The 19,204-nt window shown below is 37.6% G+C and overlaps 1 long non-coding RNA gene across 1 annotated transcript; it reads left to right on the top strand.

Annotated features, from left to right (window-relative positions):
- The first annotated feature begins 17,414 nt into the window (after positions 1-17,414).
- Positions 17,415-18,937, top strand: LOC308056688. Its single transcript, XR_013924925.1, has 2 exons — positions 17,415-17,512; positions 17,544-18,937. It is a non-coding gene; the product is annotated as an uncharacterized lncRNA (long non-coding RNA).
- The last annotated feature ends 267 nt before the right edge of the window (positions 18,938-19,204 follow it).

Genomic DNA, 19,204 nt, shown 5'->3' with positions numbered 1-19,204 from the left:
GCACTGTAGTGAATTGTTGATCATCTGAAACAGATGGGAGAACACTTGAGCCCCACTTGTGAGAAAGCTGTTCAGGTGTGGGAAACTGACAAACGTGCTACCTCAGTGTGATTACAAGGAGAACGGAGGGCTGTTAGCACCGTTTGGATAGCCAGCACTTTATTGCACATAGTCTAAATATAGATTATGAATTTAAAATTTTATAATTAACATATAACCTAAAGTTCAGGCATTGAATTAAAAGTCTTACAGAAGGTTTTAGAAAGATACCTGATCTTCTATTAAATCTGTTAATATATTTGGGGAAAAATAGGCTTTCTTCTGTCCTGTATATCTAAAAATGTGTCTGTTTCTCCCATGGAAATCAGTTTGACTACAAGAAATATATTACATCTTCATGCAAACCATGTCTTATTGGTATCTTTATCGTCACAGCTGTAACAGCACATGTAACTGTTTAATATTTCATGTGGTTTTGTGTCACTCAATAAAGTGCTCAAGGGTTCATGGAAATGAGCTAGGAAGGGTCATGAAAAACAGTCAAATTGATATTAGTTTTTGAATGAATATTCACAGATGTTGCTTCTGTTATTTGCTGAGCTGTATCTTTATAATTGAAGTCAATCAGACTGTTGAGTTAATGTGAATATTCTGTATAAAAGATGCATGTACTCTTTCTCTGACTTCAGAAATGTTAATATTTACACTATAGATCGTATAAAAAAACCACATTATATATGAATATATATATTTATGAATACAAATTTCACTTGCATTTCTTCTGCCAAACAGTCATATCAAGCCATTTGTTGTTACAGTCCATTGAATTAAGATGTAAGTATATTTTTCTTTGCTGCAAATATGTATTCAATTTGTCTTTGGAAAATGCAATATAAATTTTAAAGATTAAATCTTTCATTTGATTTTCCTCCAAATAGCTTTTTATTTTTGTCACTTTTTTCATTTCTTTTAGTAGAAAGATTAAGGCTTGAAGATTTTATACTTGTATTTTGGATGAAATTATTTAAACGTAATCAGATTTAGCAATTTTTTAAATTGTTTGTTAACACCCTAAAAGTTGATTGTTAATAAACAATATAGTGTCCTTTTTTTTACAAGGAGATATTATGCATTTAGAGCATGCTGTTTTTTAGGGATACGTTCTGAAAAATTAGGGTTTCCTCTTGGAAAACCAAAGAACAGGTGTTATTAAGTGTACTATTACATTTTTTATCTTAATCACACACTCAGAGTTGTTTCAGTTACTGAGAGCTGTCTCTTGCCTTACAGGTTACACAGGTCTGCAAGGTGACACTTTCATTCCTTACTGCCATATACTGTCCCTGGCACCTTCAGGATTTATTCATTACACCCACTTCTTCCAAACACCAGATAAGAGTGCCAAAATCAGTCAGGGCTCTAACAAAGTAGGAAGGAAAGCCATCACAGAAAATTACCTGGACCTGCAAATTTTGCCTTGCAGGGAGCCAGTGGCTGCTTGTACAAAAGCTTCTCATGAAATCTCAGGAACTGCAGAAGCCTCTCATATTTAGCAGAGTTCCATCATGCCAGGCACTAGTTACTCCATAGACCCTGTCACCTCTTTATCCTCCCCCTGCATGGGCTGCTCTTAGAAACCTATGCTATTAAAATGTTTGCACTCCTTTTGATAAAACTTTTACTACTTTGTTTTATAACATCTGAATACCATAAAATCCTTTTTTTTTTTTTTTTTTTTTTTTTGATGTAGTTCCCAGTGATTGAGGGGAACAGCTTTACACTGTTATACAGAAAAAAAAAAAAAAAGGCAGAAAAGACTAGATTTGCAAAGGAGTTTTTCTGCAATATAGTAGAACCTGGAATAAGAAAGATACCCATCTTAGTAGTACATCATGACCTGCTAAGACCATGTCAGTCTTCTCCTGCATCAAATACATTTGGGAAGAGGAGGAAGAATACCTATAGAAAGTTTCCTGGATGTGGAACGGTATCAGCACTAGTATGAGAAATGGAGTTGAAAATCAATTAAAGCTGGGAAAATTAAACTTTCAAGGGATGCTCAGGCACCTATAAATTTAGGTGGCAAATGCATGAAGTGTAACAACTTGATTTCAGATTAAGTAGTCCGAAGTTGCCCAATTAGGGAGCATAATTCATGTGAAACTAGGCCAAAATGACTTGGCTAATGTCACCTATGGCCAGGAAACTTGAACCAGGACCTCTCACTTCCAGGCCAGCAGTTTTATCGTGTTTTTCCTGTCCAGAATCAAAAAAACCCTCTTATTGTGTATGTTTCAGTTTATCATAGCTAAGTAGCCTGCCTTTTTAAGCCTTTGCCATCTTTAAAACACTAAGCTAAACAAAGGAGATCCTGTCTAACTTCTTATCTAGCTCAAGATAATAGGTACAAGAGATACACAGGTGTCTAGTTGCTGTAACAGTTGATACTTTCTCCTTTGTGTTTGTTGCACCAGTAGCAGTTGAATATATTTAGTATGCCACAGAACAAATAAGCATTAAAAAGAATATTAATTTTGTTCCAGAGAATGATTTTGACATAGTAAGGAATACCTGTTGTCAACGATTGCTTAATCTGCTAAAACATTTTATTTACTTTTTAAAAATTGTCACATTTAGTTAAGAACAAAAACATACACTAAAGAACACTGAAATCAAATTATCTTTCTGATTTGGAAAAAGCTTTCAAGATTTTGCTGACATTCTTTGAATTTTGTAAACACGGTTTGTTTTCTGATAGGTACAAATGAATTGCAAATGTACTCTCAAAGACAGGGCATAAATGTAAATAATGTTATGGCTGGAAAGGGCAGTTTGCACTCTTGCATATAAACTCATAAAGCCTCAGAAGTACCGTGTCACCCAAATTTGACAAAATGGTACTTGATTGCTTGCAGGTGATCCAAATTAATTTGACACTTCCTATTTTTGAAAAATCAGTTAGCTGTTACGAGCATTCATTGTAGGGAAGAGGTTCTGTGCAAAAGAGAAACCTTTTTCAAGTTGTTACAGAATTGCTCTGTTAGTTCTAATTAGGCTAACCAGCATCTTTGTGCTTAGCTCATACACAATATTTCTTACTACAAATGTACATAGCAGAAACAACCAGTCTTTTTCAGGCATTTCTTTGGAGAAGTGGCAGGTATATATTTCCATCACCATCCCACACTCTTCCTCTTTTTACACTCCTTCAGAAGAGTATAGTAATTGACACCAAATCAGTATTTTGACTGTCTCGGTTATTTCTTTCACTAGCAATGTAATATCATAGTGTACTGACCACAGTACTTTTTCTGTAAACATTCCTCCAGTTCAAAAGTAAAGCTCTGTTTTACTGTGTTCATAACCCTTTTGTGTTCACTATCTATGAAATGCTGAATTGCTTGAGATCTAACTGCATAAATATCCATAAAAAGAAATTGTTAAGCTTGGCTGAAGATACCCTTACAATGAATTTTGTGTTATGGGTTTGATTGTAAAATTGACAGGTTTGTTCTTCATGCTGTGCTGATGCATTGTGCTTATAGCACCCAGTCCAAGAACTGACAAAGTGATGTTGAGCTCACCCATTCCATATGAATTATTAATTCCTGTTAATGGTCTGTACTCTGTAAATTATTCTTTGAAGAAACGTGCAAAAATTACAGGAGCAAGTAACCTGAAAGTTCTTCAGTCCCTTTCTGAGCAATCTGCAAAACAAAAAGGGAAAAAACAGTTGGTACTTTGCTGCCAGGCAGACAACTGGAGCATTTGGCTTTTCCTCTCCTGACTTAGAGAGCGCTCTGCTTGCTGTATGGCTGGTCTAAGGTGGGGTGGACGACAGTTTTCAATCAGAAGCACACAGAGGGTATAGGCCGTTCAAATCTAAGCTGATATGGCAGCTGGCAGTTGTAGTCCTGCTTTTTCCCTTAGTCCCAGTGTTGGATTCTTGACACCTTCCCTGTGCTGGTTCTTGTACTTTTCTAACCATTCATTCAGCAGTGCTCCGCCAGAAAGCCAACCTGCTTAAAAAAAGGAAATACTTTTCTGTTGGATTTGTATGCCAAAATAGGTCAGTGAAGGCCCTACAAGCACTGGTACTTTCAGGAACATGAGGACAAAATGACCTAGTACCTTGGACTGCCATGAAACTGTGGCCTGGGTTGTGAGAGAAAAAAGATGACAAAAATAAGCCAAACCCTCTCTCTGCTTTATTATGGTAGTCTTTCAAGGTTGTTGATGTCAAATATGAGTCAGAGTTCGTGACTGTAAGGTCTCTTCAGTATGACAAAGTGGACGGGTCGTTTAAAAGAAAGATTGCCTTTCTTTTCAGTAAACTGGTATTACAAGCAGAAAACTTATCCAGCCACTATGGTTACAGTGTAAAGAGCCGAAATCCTTATACAGTGTGTCAGATGGCCCCTTCATTTTCCTTCAGCCTGTGGCAAATGCACAGCACCTGGAAATCCAGCATAGGAAATGCATGTAACGTGAATTTTTTTGAAACTTTTTTTTTTATGTAGTCATTAGATCCAACTCTAGAGTAATCTCTTACCCTCTTTTTTTTTCTGTGACTTAATGCAGTAAATCATTGGTTCAGTCATCAGCTGCAAAGTGATCATGTTCAGGGAGTGCACCCACAACTTGGATGCTTTGTGGCTGATAACAACATATATCTGCCTATCAGCAGCAGAATCTGGTGCAGAAGCCATCTGCAAGGGGTTCAGGACTGAGTCCTGAAAAAATTGACAACTGTATCCCAAAACATTTTTCTACGGAAAATAGGCATTGACAATGGCTTGGTTTTGAAGATATGTTCTCACAGAACTAAGTACCAAGAAAGATTTCTTTTTATTTTGCTTTATGTTAATTTTCCATTTTTTCATGCTTTAGAGACTAGTCAAAAAGCCCTGTTGATTACTACAAAAAAACTAGGGAGCTGACTGGCCCACCACGGTGAAGCAGAATTGATTAGAGATTGCAGTGTATACAGTTCACAGAGTCTTCTTAAACCTGTTTCCCACGAAACAGATGAGTAATACTATAGTGCTATTTATTTCTAGGTGGAACTCTTATTTTGCCTCCCACTGATCTTTTCCAAATAGGTCAAAAAGCCCAAAAGTGATAGCTGGATTCCCCTCTCAAATCAATTGGATCCTAATCCTATTACTGACCTCAATACTATCACTCTTGATTTCCTCAGGGAAAAAAAGGAAATGTTTCAGTGCTTGGTATTTGATTTCAAGAATTGCTTGTCAGCCAAGGATCCTGGAGTCCGAGGGACCTTCTCCAGACACTTGATCCAAGACAGTGCACTCTGAATCCTTTTCCATTACTGTTTTTCTCTTAGCTAGCGCTTACCTTCCCTTTGTTGAACAAGAATGACCCTATTCTCTGTTGATAGTTCTGCTATTTTTCTCTTCTCTTAGGGCCTAAGTGGAATTCTACTGTAGAATAGGACAGGAGAGTCTATGGCAAAGAATTTTTAGCTAGATAGTTTATTAGAACATTTGCAAGACTTATTTCCTTGGCCTGTGCAACTTCTGAAACAGCTATTGGAGGTGTTTAGCATACCGTGCACTGGGGCCCAAGGCCATCGCCTGCAGGTCACCTCTTTGGACCGTAGGTGCAAGCAGGCCAGCAATGGTATGTTGGCATTCGGCTGTGAGGTGGCCTTGGCTTGAAAAGAGCAGGGGCTGCTGCCAGTGCAGGCATTGCTAGCCATGGGTTACCCAAGGCAGGCTTGCCCATGTGGGCCGCATAGCTGCTGAAGCTGGGTATGCAGCTGGAGAGGTGGGAAATCCCAGCCCTGGTGCACAGGGACATGGCACAGTGGGTATAGCATGATCTGATGAGGTAGTAGGTGCCGGGGGAGCAGCACTCTGGTGCCATCTGGGCTGTGATGGTCCTGCTGCGGTAAAAGGAGCAGGGCAGGGAGCAGTGGGGTGGAGTGGGGTGGGTGTGCGGGCGGAGGGTTTAACTTCCCCTTTCCGGCTGCTACAGCAGTGTCTGAAAATGTTGAATGAGCTCCGTGTGAACTTGTGAAGCTAATTCTTACTTGGGTAGTCATGTTAGCATGTTGCTTGGCAAGTGGGAGCCTCCTGGGTGATGTCTGTGTGTTCTCCTCTGGGGCTGCTGCAAACAGATCATTGTCCTCCTAGGAAGCAGTTGCCCGTGCAGGCTGGGCAATGGGGATTCTTCTTGGGTGGTGTTTGTTCAAATCTGGGTCCAGTGAAAAGACTGACAGTGCTTTCTTTTTCACCCCAAAGCTTCTTTTGCACTTTATTAGCCTGTGGGGAGAAGCTCTTCTAAAATTTGCATTATAGTAGAACAACTGAAAAATGCAAAGGAAAAGAGTTGGTTGCCACCAACAAAAGACTGAAAAATACAAAGGTATGACAACTAAGATTTTTAATTGCAATGAACAAACACAGATATGAAAAAAAAAAAAAAAAGGACTATTGGGGCATTCTCAACCTGAAGTTTAAGTAGAATAAAATTTTATGATACAGTTCTGTTAGGAAGTAACTAGCCTTGTGATTTCACTGCTTGGGAGCAATGAAATGTGGGATTTTCAAAAGCATACAAACTTATTTAAGAACCCCAAAAAGACTAATTTTTAACATCTTCAGTGTGGAATGAACTTGTAGGCAGTCTTAGAATGCTGATAGGTATCTTCTCAGTATCCAGCAGATGCCACAAGAAAATGGCATGTACAATAGCAAAGGCCAAAATAAATCACGATGTGGTCTTTCTTTTTCATGAGTTGAAAGTAATCAGAAATAACCAACCTATATTTTGTCAGCATTTCTACTCCTCAAAAAAACTACCTCAAAAACTCCTAAACAGAAGCTGAGAAACAACTGATAATCAGAACATTTACTATGATGCTCATCTCCCATATTACAAAGGCTTATTTCACCAGAACAGAAATCTATTCCTCCATAATATTCTGAAAGTTAGTTTACATGTTAAGAATCTACCATACCTCCCTGGCTGCTGCTTCTAGTGAGTCATTGAGTGAGCCAGATCTTTAAAAATCCCATTGCTTTCTGGTGAATCCATGGAGATGGAGGTGACAAGTGAAACTTTTCATGCACTCAATTTCAAAAATTCTCGGAGGTTCTCTCCTTCTGAGCACTTCCTCCCTTAACAATTCTTCATACCTCAGTATTCATTTTCTGTGCTCATTGCACCAAATTCTTCAGAGACCTGAAGGACGAAAAGCCATGACTTTTGTCAAAGCTCTCTTTAGAAGAATTGAGATGCCCTTTTTTTTGTCCAGAGTGGATTACTCAAAGATTGGAAGGCCTTTTCTTCTCCTAAGAGAGTGTCATGTACATTATTTTTATTTTCTTGGTGGTATAAGTATATAAGTGTATACAATCAGTAAAGAAGCTTATCAAAAGGCAGGCTTCTGTGTTCTGTATTTCTGTACAAATAAATGAAGACACATGAGCTTTGGAAGATAAAAAATAACCTTTCCAAATTTGTGAAATGGATCTTTGGTACTCTTCTGTGTCATGTTAATAACCATTAATAAATGATGGAAAAAATAATCAGGACTGATTCAGGTAGCTACATTAAAGTATTCAGGCACCTAAATGTATTCACCAATAATAAAGTCCAATAAAATATTCTAAAAATTCTTGGATTTGTAACTCTCATTTCCTTCAAAAGAAGTTGGAATGTATTTACTCTGTAGAACTTACTAGTCACCAATCTGCATCACTAAGTAATATAAAACAAAGTCTGTAATCAGCAGAATTGTTTCCATTTAAATTTTTCAATGGTGACTGACATTTCAGACCAGTATTTAGAGTCTGACCATTTATAACAATGTCTTACATAAACTTTTTTTATTTAAAGAATGCTGCAGACTGATTTTTTTCTTACATTTTTTATTTTCTCAATTCTTACTTAAGATTAATACCATGATGAACAAAAACAATGGTTTTGTAATAATGTAATAACTAAATAAACTAAAAGAAAACTTTACATAGTGGATGACCCTTTTAAAAAATATAATGAATATTTCTTGCTAAAACAAGTGTTAAAGTGATTGAAGCATAACACATAAAATCAGTCTCTGCAAATGCACAAAAGTTCGTATCTACATAATTTTTCTGGGCATCCTATAAACTGTGAGTCTGAATATATCCCTGTGCACATATGAAAATAGGTAAGTCATTTGTACATTCAGAAAATGAAAATTCTATGAATAAGGCTGTATCTTGTTCACGCCAGTGCACCATGAGGGTATTTTTAAAACCTCAAGAACTCCACGTGTTTGCGTAACAAGTGTGTAGCAGTTTGATCAAATGGTCTTCACTGGGCTTTTTCAGTGCTGTAGCACTGGCAATACCCTGTGTTCATTTTCAGGAACTTTGTTTAGTGTGATCTCTTTCACAATCTGCAATAATATTCCCCTCTTCTGCATGTAAAAATCTGTGTACATATTCTACTGTCAGGGTGGTCTGGTGTTTATTTGCATATACGAAGAGTTTCAGACATCCATGTAGAGATTATGTAGGTTCCTTGTGGGATTTGTCAAAATGTTTAGGCATCAAAATGCCATCAAAACCTGGAGAATGAGGCCCTTAATTGGTGCAGGGACCTTCAGAATTTCACAGAGCAACTGTTCAGTGTTTGAAAAAAAAAATGAAGAGCCTTTCATTTTGTTGGAAGAAAGATGCAGACCTTGATTCAGTTATTCATTCTTGATCTGCAAAATATAGTGCTGGAGGACAGGCAATCCCACTGAGGCAAGACATTACAATTGCAATGCTGTATGGATGATAAATCCTTATACATTTAGAAACCCTTGTGAAATGTTCTTTTGCACATTCTGTGTTGCACTGTCTGTAGCAAATCCACAGGAAGAGAAAATAATTTGTGAAAAAGCTCTTCATAGCTCAATCTTACTACATACTGAAGATTAATTTTAATATGGAAATGTAGAAGTGAAAGTGTGCCCCAACAGACTTTAATGTATCGAAGGAAGATATGTTGCCTTTTTATTCCCCGAATTGCACCTGAAAGAAGGCTGTGCTGCAGGGTCAAAATAAATTCTATGACATATTTTTCAACAGTAAGAACCTGATCTATCACCCTTATGCGTGCCAAGAGATACTTCTTTTATCCACAGACCCCACTGCCAAGATTAATTTGCAGTTGCATGCTGCAAGCTCAGCTTTTCTGCAGAGCTCCAAAGCCTTATTTCTGACTAAAAAGCTCAAATTAAAAGAGCCACTAGCGCCTGGAACTATCCACAAACAAATATGAACTTCCTATGACTTTTCATTTATGCTTGTTTTAGGCTGTAGTTTGGGGTTTTGCTTTTTGTTTTTTTTTTTCCGACTAGCTGATTAACAAGAGATGAAAGGTTTGGGAGTCTTTAACAAAACATATGTTGCATGTGGTCTGGTTATTGTTTCTACTTTGCTGCACTGACAGGGTATTTTTCAATGAAGTGCTATCTGATATTAAAAAAAAAACAAAACAACAAACAAACAAACCACAAGCCAAAACAAAAAAACAACCAACAAACCCAAACCAAACAAAAAAAATCAGGAAAAAAATTCTTACAAGTCATGTCTTCAAGAACCTCAGTATATCAAATGAAATGAATAGTCATATTTAAGGAAGGTTGATCCTTTCTGGAATAAGGTTGAGTTATATCTGAAGTTGAAATGAGTAGCCTACAAACACACATGCACATACGAACACTCCATGCCCACACAGATGCCAGGCTAGAGAGGTGTGTGCCTTCACCCAAGGTGACATAGCAAGTATCTGGTGTATTGCAGGAGGAGGTGTTGTCTGTAATGATCCTGCTAAGAAAGGCTCTTGAACTCTGCAATATATAATTTAAAATGTTGTTTGTTAGAGCTAACACTACAAGGAGAGAACAGTATGGATAACGTTGGTCCCCTTAGATGCTGGGTACCCTAGGTGGTGCCAGGTTCACAGGGGCCTCTGATCCACGCTGGGCAGACCCCCTCCATAGAATCTCCCATTTTGGTTGTTTGAGCTATTATGGGATTTTCTTGGCAGGAAAAACTGTATTCACCATTTCTGCTGTCAAATAGAAAGAAAGTTTGCATTGAACCTTCTCGATGCACTGTTCAATGGAGGCAAGGCAACACAGGAGGCACAGTGGCTGGTACCCAGTGGGCTGCCTGCAGCCTCCTCTGTCACAGCGAGCCTGCTGAGCTTGGTTCTGGGGCCAAGGGGTCTGTGATGCACAAAACAGACTTGAAGGCCATGACGTGCATGGAACATATGTACAGCACAGCACAGGCTTCAGCTCACTCAGATTAACTGTAATGGCTTTGGCTCATTTAATGACTGTATTATTGAGATGTACTAACAACACTAAATTGACATAAAATATAAGAGCTAGGGAAGGCAAATAAATGCAATCCATCTGGAAAGATTGGGTCAGAGAGGGGGCCAAGAGCTTCTGTGTCTTTTTGGTGATTGCAGACTAATAGTTGTGGCTTTCAGCATTGTTACTACACCATCTACTTCTAACACAGCACTCATTATAACAATTTCTCCCTGATGGGTCCTGATAGTCTCTAATGGGTTTGGCTGTCATAGGCCACAGCTTGTAGCGTATGATAAACCCTATCAGTGAGTTACCTCTGGTCAGATCATGTAAGTCTTCATGGTATAGATCACTACGCTTAAAGATTATAGTTCCTGTCTCCAGCTGCTGCGTCTTTCTGCAGGGATCAATGTATACCATCTCTAATACCAGGACACAGGTCTCAAAATGCTGCATCAGTAGAATCTGTTTATATACATATCTATCTATATATATCAGATATATACATAAATAATTTTTTTTTTCTTTAAAATCATGTAAATGACAAACAGCTTGAGGGAAGGCAGCTTCAAAACATGGAACTGTCCAGGAAGACACTATACAGACAATTTTAAGCCTTAAAGGAGCTACAAATTAAATCTGGGCTAATAATTCATAGACAATAATTTACCTAATCAATATAGGCTTTATTTTACAATTCACCCATGAAATATTTTCTGATTATATCAAATGTAATTTCTTGCTTGGTTTGCTTTTTTTAAAAAAAAAATATTAAATAATTAATGGTTGATGGATTATAGAAGTAATTTACTGGAAATATTTAATATTCAAAATTCAAGAAGCTTTGGTTACTTTCAGTCAGAAAGAAGACTGAAGCTGTTTCAGTTCTTTATCTCAGTGGGTAATGCCTAGAATTCATTAATATTTGCATATGTAAATATTTGCACTCTTAAATTGTTTCCTTCATATAATTCCAAATATTTTCCTGAAATTGACACAAAACACTAGTTATTCAAAGCTCAGTACACATATTGTATGGTGCCAACTACAATAGAATGTCAATTTCTTTGGAGATGCAAACAACATTCTTGGTGTTTAATATGTTATTAGTGGCATTCTTCTAGCAGTATCAGTGGTTTGTTTGCAAAAATGCTCATTAACATGCTTCAAGAATTAAGTGCAGAACGCGTTGTAAAAAAAATATATGCCACCACCTCTTGCCTTAAAACTATGCAAAATCAAGTACAAGATTAATCATTGTCCTTCCATGATTAAAAAGATAAATGAATAATGTAGAATATGAGTGTTTTGATACTTAACAACATTGGAACTGATTTCTCACAGGCAACTAATCTGCCGTTTAACTGCAACATTACTTCTCAGGTTTAACCACAGTTGTGCATAATCCCACAGCAGGGTCCCTAACATCTTGGTTAATTGCCTGCTGCACTGTCATGACATTAGACAAATTCCAAGGATGAAACATTTCAGAATTTAATGGAATTTAGATTGCATTACTCTTAATATCAGAATATTTTATGACAAGGTCACTGACATTCCACACTATCTTAAGTCTACTTTTCAATACACATTTTTCAAAATGAAAACCTTTTGATCCTCACCAGACAGCCACATTAGAACCTCATCTGCACATGTCATAGTACTGTCACCACCCTAGAGATTTGCTCAATGATTTCCTTCTTCATTTCTGTTCATTTAGATCCATAACTTCACTAAGAATTCTTTGATGTTTTTAACCTATCTCTTGGTAGTAGAAGGCAGAAGGTCTGGTGTGTAACTTTAATGTTTCATAGGAATTTGTTCAAAAGGGAGGTGCTAAACCTGGCTTACTCTGGACAAATTCTTGGGTTTTTTTTTTCCCCTTAAAAAAACCCTAAAAAAATATGTCTTGATTTTTCATACAAGTAGTTTCAGGATATTCTAGACAAATAACAATTGCACTTGGATATATAGACTGAGTTTGTACAGTCCACAACCCATAAATTTGACTCATCTGCCGTATTTACTAAGCCTGTATAGCATGACTATATACTGCATACAACCACATTTCTATCTGGAAAATAATGGATAAACATACGGTAATCTGACTCATAAAAATTTCTTTTTAATCTGGAACCTTCTTTTTGTCTTTGTATGGGAGGAAGTTTTACTTCTTACACCTGCTAATACAACAGATAATTCCCTGTTGCAAGTGTAGCAAAGCCTAAATACATGGCTGTTTTCTGTAAGTGATGGATAAGTTTCAATCTATATGAGAATGTAGGTCTTCAGAGTTTCAGCCGATACCATAGTAATTTTTTGACACACTTGTATAATCTAAGCTAATGACAGAATTTCCCACTTAAGTATATTCTCCTGAACTCAATTTATGTAAGTGAATAGAAAGGATTAAACAGTGTTTTCATCACCCAAACATCAGATTCAAAGCAATCAAGCCATTATTTTCACTGTGCTTTTTTGTATATAGTGATTCTAATTGCTCCGCTTTATCATGGTCTTGCAATCCTAAAACTGAGACAACTGAAAATTGTAGATTTTCATAATAATAATTATTATATTTCTTCAATCATACACATATATTGTGGCTTAGTAGAGGTATAACGCACTAAAAATTTTAACACCAGTTAAGAATGACACATATTTTGGGTGGCTCCAGTTCAATAGCATTCTGAAAAGTATTTTTAATAAATTAGACTGTTCTTGTTATTCTTTACATTTGGCTGATTAGCAGTACATACAGTATCTGTTAACTAATAATCCTGAATTACAAATACACCTCAAATGTTGTTAGTGAAAGATTTTCTAGTGGACTGGACCAGGACTTTTTTTAAAAAATAGACTTGAACAAGAAAGGAAAAAATACTTATATATACACACAATAATACTAATAAATACTTTGCAAGCAAAAATTCAGACTTAAGGAATTGTCAGAAAGAAAATTTTCTATGCAGCCATAAGTTGGCCCTCATTTAATGCTCAGCACAGTTTTTTTTCCTTGCAAGTTGCCATCATATTCAGTATGACTGATATAACATGGTTACTGGCCAGATATTCAGATGGATATAGATTTTATTTTTTGGGGGGTGAGGTGGGGGTGGGGTGGCCCTTTAATGGTTCTAGACCTTGGTTAAGGGAAACTATGACAAGCTTCTCATTGTAAAATCAAATATTTAACTATCTTCATGAACTCTTTAACAGGTTATTTATATGGTACTTTTGTACTTCATGTATTAATTTATCTTCACAAAACTTCTGTGAGGGGAAGGCATTGTATCATGCTGATTTTCTGATGCCAATCTGAGACAGAGATGAGGGTGAAAAGTGCTAAATCATTTAGAATGCCCCATCAGAGACATAGAACCTTATTTTACAGAACACAGCATTTTATCGACCTCACAAATTCAAAAAGAAGTTCAAAGTAAAGTTGTTGCTCTGCAGTTTTTTAAATCAGACTCCATGTGTCACATCAAACACTCAGAAAATGAGGACTGGATAACTACAGACCACCTCAGAAAAGTATGATGTAAATGACTTGCCTGTCTTCACACAACTTGTGCAAGAGGAAAACATGGAATATTATCCTCCAAGGTATTATGCATCTTTTTGAGATTTGTGAATAATTGTTTATTTTTTAGAGTTCAAGAAGAAAATTTTGAAAAAGAGTTGTACAGGTTAAACCAAAATGAAATTCTTGCCAGCCTTTTGTGGAATAAAACTAGTTTCAAGTAATAAAAATGTCTTCTATTTTAACATTCTTTAAAAAAACATGGTAACATCTTACAAATTAAATTAGTTTAAAAATGTCATATGAAAATGCCACAGTGTTTACAGGTTTATTCAAAATCAAAACTTAACATTCTCTAAAGGCAAAATCATCCATTCTGTCTACTTATTCACTAGGCACCCTTCAAGTTTTTCAATAAATGAAGAAAATGAAGATTCATCTCCTGAGCATCCAATATATGTGATGGCTGAGACAAGGTCCTATAGAAAATAAAATCTTTAGTTCAAGGGTGTTTAATTCTTGTGTGTAAGTTGCAAGGAAAGATCCATTTGTCATTTCCTAATATCAAGTACTTGATCTAATGTGTACATGTATGTGCACACACCTGTGCATGGGGTTTTAAGAAGTAAACTGATTTCCATGCTGTACAGTATATGACAGAAAATCAAAAAGTATCTTCAGCTCTTTTCAAGACTGTGGAAGGGCGACAGTTCAAGACTGCTTGTTGGCTTGCTCACTGCTAGCTCTCAGTTCATTCATTCTCACCACTTAGCTTCTCTGCTTGGGCTGTTCAGTTTTTCACTTGCCAATCTTAGATCTGCCTTGCTGCTTCTGTATTTCGCTCGGTCATAGTCCCAGTCACCATCAGCCCTATACAGCAAACCCACCTTAGTGATTCATCTTAACCAACTCTCCTTCAGCATCCTTAAATTATCAGTTCCCCTTTACCTTTCTCCTCTACCATATGATTTTTTAAGCTTCTTGTTCAACTGGTAAAGATGAATTCTCCTGACATTTAATATCTGAGGGTTTCTGTCTTCACAGCATTTCAAAGTCTTATAAATTGGTCAAATGTATAAAAACTTTCACAAAGATGCCAAAGCATGGCGGACACAAAAACCACTCAGGTCAAATTTTAAGACTTATAAATGAAGATACTATATTCTGTGAAAGTAGAAATTTCCATAGTTCTTTAAATGGGGCAAACTTCTTGCCTCCAAAATAATTTTCAGAAATAATGGGTTAATAAGATTTAGTCTATAGTTCCAAGATCCTACCGAGTAGACTGATTGTACAGATGTAATTTGGCTTTGGTTTGGGCACATGATTATATTTTTGTTCCATCAGAGCATTAAATAATGGAATTTATGTTCACTTTATACTTTTTATACTGCTTTAAATCAGTTATAGGTGGACAGATGACACCTGATTTAACATGTCTGGCAGTACAAAATTAAGTTTTCTATGGTGTTGCAAAAAAAATAGTGACTCAGTAGTGAGTTTGTTGTCCCCTAATTAACATAAAATCATAAGTGTTTTTTGTATGATACTCAGAGTTTAACATTGGATTCACCCTCCTGCTACATTGTGGTTTCATACATACTCAACATGAAAAATCTCACCTCCAGTGCTTGAAGTCTGACAAAGTTTCAAACAAGTGAAATCAGGGTTTTGTAAAATGAACTATCATTTACCTATATGATTAACAATGCTAAAAGTTCAATGTGCAATAAAGACTGTATTAAAAATTGTTCAAAATAAAATCAAGTTTCTAATGTACCTTCACCTAGTGGAATTCTAAATCAATCTAGTGAAAATTGCAAATTCTTTGAATGTCCCACTAGTAATTAAAACTCAAGGAAGTAGAGCAAAAAATATGTGAAATATAACAGAATGAGATATCTTAATGAGGCACCCAAATTCACTGGACATGAACCTCAGAATTATAATACTGATCTGGATCTGCATGAAAAAAAAAAAGACTTCTTTAAGATAAAATATTTTTAAAAGTATTAAAAACCTGTCCAAAGAAAAATAATTCCATTTAAAAAAAGTCTGAAATGTCTCTGAAGTGAAAAAGCTAGGATTTAGTAAAGATCTGTTATAAAGATTTATACATATCCATAGCTTCTTCTAAGATTGCGTCATAAGGTATGTATTGAAATATTTTACATATGTAGTGAAAATCTGCACACACTCTCACACACACACACACACACACACACACACACAAAAAAAAAAAAAAAAAAAAAAAAAAGACTGAGTTACCTGAGCAGGAGTTACTTACTAGCAGGTTTTAGGGAAAAACTTTAGTATTTTTTTTAACCAGTTACTTTTTTTTAGCACTTTCCTGTATTGCCACAACTGGAGCAGGGAAGTAGAATAGCTAGATGAATGGCTGACACCTGAATTGTTTTCTCCTAGGTAACAACACAAAAGCAAGAAGCATAGCAACTTTCTTTTTCCCTGTTCCTCTGCTCCCACCCACTAAATATCCTCCACCATGGAGCACTTTTAGGAAATAGTAATAAATATGAAGAAGTCAATTATTGCATGTGTAGAAGAGAAAAGGCAACACAGAAACTTGACAATGAGATTTCCCAACAGTGAGAAAGAAAAACAGTGCAAGGCAAAATTCCATTTGACTTCAGTAGAAGGAGGACCGTGGTCTCCTCATTGGTTGGCGTGATCAATATATGTTGAGCTAGAAATAATGGAGTGATACAGAAAGCAATTCATGATTAGAACATATCGTCCAGCTTTGGTCTAGATAGCTAATACAACTCCTACAGAAGTCAACAGAAGTTCAAGGACTCAGATGGATGAGGTAACTGAAGGTATGCAGCTATCAGGTAATGTTATTGGGAAATCCTAGAAGCTGCAATATTTTTAAAATAGACTGGATAAAGCACTGAAGAATATCAAGTAAGTAGTAAAGCTCAGTGGTGAGGAACTAGCTTATAATTCTGAAAGCAGCACAAAAATTGGTAAACTGAACTCATGGAACAAACAAAATTGCAGGAGCGGGCTGCAAACTAGGACCATGCGTGGCAATCAGTTAGCTGAGGGGGATGAGCTCGAGCTTGTCTAGACAACAATTAACATGATGAGGCGTGTTTGCAGAGCACAGGGGAGTGGGAGACGGATGGCGCCAAGGAAAGATAACACCTTCTTAATTGCTGGTAGTTAACCACCAATCAGGGATTGCCTCTGGTATGCAAGGCTTAGCTTCAAGAACCAATCTGTTTAAAACGTGCAGCTTCTGAAAATATATACACTCGTTCTTCTGTACAATAAATTGACATTTGCTTGCATCAAGCTGCGTCCCGTCTCTTCATTCGCCGCAAATTGGTGACCCCGACGTGATGCGTTTAAGGATCTAACGTGAAGGGCTCTCGAATCGCCTATCTGAGCGACATGCAGCGAATCCCACAGAACTTTGAATGATCTGCTGAAAGGAAGCAGGAGCCGGCCAGAAATCCCTCCGGAGTTGAGAGGTGAGCTGTGGGAAATCCGTAATGGGGAATCAGGCTTCGTCCCCAGAAAGAGACGTATATGTGATATGGAGAAATAGTGTGAAATGGGGACAATGGACATCGATTGTGATTGTATATGTCTGCTCAGGAATGTGTGTATGGTGACTAGTCATGGGTGCGGTGTCTGGTCACATAGGCACACAGCTCTGAGGAGACAACTACAGTTTTGAGGAGACGCCTGCCCTTCTTCCTCTAACAAAGGGGCTATTTAAAAGAGAATGAGAGAAGATGAGAGACATTCAAATGCTATCTAGAGGGAGGGAGTGCTAAATCTCCTTGCTGGAGAAGATTGGATGGTCACAAGGACATGAATCACCTACAAGACCTGCAAGACCACCACATTCCAGGAAACGGACTGATAAGCTAATTAACATACGAAGCGGGGTTTAGGTAACAAATATGTATAGGCGCTAATTGAATATTCATTTGTTTCATTGTATAAATGTGGGATGGTTCGTCACTTCGGGCATGCACGCTTGTGGAGGAGCGATCCCCCGTGCATCTGCGCGCAATAAACATACCTACTTTATAACTTTCGAGTTATAGAGTCTAATTCCGCACGTCAGTTTTGGCGAGCCAGGCAGGAGGATTTCTGCTCGGCTGAGGGACCAGCTGCGGAGCGGACGCTCCTAGGCGCGCCCCGGGAGATTTCCTCGGAGGAGCCTCCTCTTCTCAGCTGTTCACCCGGGAGCAGAAGAGAACCCCTGGATTCACGGATAAAACGGTATGTTTAGTAACGGGGCGGCTGGTGAGACGCACGGAGACGTCCGGCGTGCAGCGTAGTCCCCAGGAGGAAAGGTACCTTGGGAGGGGGTTTGCTGACCAAGGGGTGGCCGCTAGCGATCTTGAGGGCAGATCGAGCAAACCCGAGGTTACTGCCATTCCTAAAAGCCCGGAGGCCTCGTGACGGAAAGCGGGGGGCGGGACGGAATAAGGCGGAATCTCACGGGAACAAGAGGGACCTCTTAGCAAAAGTAAAAGGGAAACTTTTGCGTAGGAAAAAAGGGGGAAGCTAAAAACTTCCATTGGGTTGTCTTAAGAATTGGGGAATTCCTAGAATATAACAACTGAAATAGCGCTCTGTGTCTTGTTTGTTCTGTGTGTTGTCTTGTTACATGTTCAAAACTTGGAGTTATGAAATCTATGTTGAAAAATAATAATATTCTGGTAATTCGTGGCAAATAGCGGAAAACTTAACACTCTGCTTAAGACCAGGAAAAATGTGGTTTTTTGTTTGTTGTTTGTTTTTTGGCAATTGTTCATTGAAATGCATACTTTGTGAACTGTCAGTGTTCCTAAAAGTTGTACATAAGTGCACGGTACCGTATAGCATACTGCTTGTGTGACTGAGGGCTGCCCGGAGAGTGTGAATGGTGTGATTGAGATGCGCATTTTGATTTTCCGTGTATGGCTTAATTATTTTGACTGAGTGTGAGTGCAAGAGTGCTTGAGACACGCGTTTGAGTGCAATACGAGTAAGGAGCTCTATCCGCGTTTCCGACCTTGGGTGGCTAAGGCGGCCGGAGAAAAACAAAGTAATTAAAATTGTAAAATGGGAAATGGAAGGAGTAAGCCCTGTGAAAAATCGCCCTTGGGTTGTATATTAAAACATTGGAGTGATATCGTAGGACATGGTGGTACCGAAAACAGAAGGAAATTGATTAAATATTGTAATCAGTGGTGGCTTTTGTATAAATTGGAGTGATGCGAAATGGCCTCAGGAGGGAGGAACGTTAGATTATAACACTCTCCTGCAATTAATGTTGTTTCTGAGGAGAGAGGGAAAATGGGACGAAGTATCGTATACAGACA

The sequence above is a fragment of the Falco punctatus genome (genome assembly GCF_963210335.1).
Source record: "Falco punctatus genome assembly, chromosome: Z".
NCBI lineage: Eukaryota > Metazoa > Chordata > Aves > Falconiformes > Falconidae > Falco > Falco punctatus.
This window is presented reverse-complemented; position numbering and strand designations above follow the sequence as displayed.